A 1,373-nucleotide genomic window follows, 5' to 3' on the forward strand; every position below is an offset into this window, starting at 1 on the left:
ACGGCCACCAGAGAGAGAGGGAGTCCAGGCCTGGGTGCTGCTCTCAGAGGTCTTTGGTCACAGGACTGGAGCCACAAGCCCTCTGGGATCCTCCCCGCCTTATTTCGCTCTTTGCTGTGGATCTCATTCGCCTCCCCGCTGGTCAGGAAAGGCCGAACTTCTGTTCTGCTGCTTCTCATGGGCCGTCCAATGCCCTCCAGAGCTCTGGACTGGCCTGTAGTGTCCTACTCGGGGACTCCAGTGTGAGTCCCAGGCAGCCCACAAAGGTTCCCTTAACCTCACTCGAGATCCCCGTCTCTTTTCCTCCCCAGCGTTTTGCACTAACAGTCTCAGAAGCTCCCTGCCTGTGTCTACGCAGCCGCAAAGAGAGAAATGTGGATATTTGAGGCTCAAAAATCTGTTAGCATTTGAGGTGCGATCGTAGCCAACATTTGCGTGGGCCAGGAGCTGTCGAAACACAGTTTCACTTGCTTATTTAGCTCCCAGTAGCTCTATGAGAAGGTGGTCCCTGGGGATCTGGCCCCATCACGCTCTGGTGGGATTCGAACCCAGGCAGGAGGATTCCAGAAGTGCCTCTTTTACAAAGCAGGGCTTCTCCACCAAAGCAGGGAAGGGAAGGGGGCTGGGAAGAGATCTGTTGGGTTGGGTGAGTGCAGAGGACACTTTTTAAGCGACTAACGGCACATTCAGCCTGAAACGGAAGGCAATTGCTCCTTGAGTCTGTGGGGTAAAGCTTCGATCTCTCTTTCTTCTGTCTCTTCCCGCTCTCCTCGCTCCCACTAAGGAAGCAGAGGGACCTAGAAAAGCGCCTCTCGGCATACAGCCCCAGAGCCTGAGCTTATACAGGAAGAGAGGGAGGATAGGCAGACCTTAACTTCTCCTCTCCAAATGTGAGCGTTCTGTTCCCAAACCTTGGCCCATATCCATCATGTCCTCAAGCCAGTACCCATTGTTCCCTGGAGGGAGGGAAATTGGGTGGGTGGGATGAAAAGGGGAGAAGAGAAGACCTGCTTGTTTTTTTGTTTTTTTTTTTTTAAGCAAATGATTAAACTCAGAGAGGGCGAGGACTTGCCCAAGTCACACAGCCTCTGCTGGAAATGCACCAGCTCCTTGCCATTCCCTAGGCTTTGTGCCTTCTGGTAGAGGCTGAAAGGCAATCACAGAGGCTTCCCCAGTGGAGCTGCCCCTCGGGCTGTGGGCTCAGCCTGCTAAGCGCCCCTTGGAGGTGTGGAGGCCATGCTTGGACGGGGCTGCCCTGCGGGGTCCTGGCCCTATGGGGTCCCGGCGATCGATCCTCGATCCTCTCCCAGATACTCGGTTCTCAGGGTGGAGGGAGCCTGCTAGGTGTAGCCCTCCTGTCTTTGTGCCACTGA

This window comes from Pteropus vampyrus, unplaced genomic scaffold, assembly GCF_000151845.1.
Source record: "Pteropus vampyrus isolate Shadow unplaced genomic scaffold, Pvam_2.0 Scaffold23, whole genome shotgun sequence".
NCBI classification, from domain to species: domain Eukaryota; kingdom Metazoa; phylum Chordata; class Mammalia; order Chiroptera; family Pteropodidae; genus Pteropus; species Pteropus vampyrus.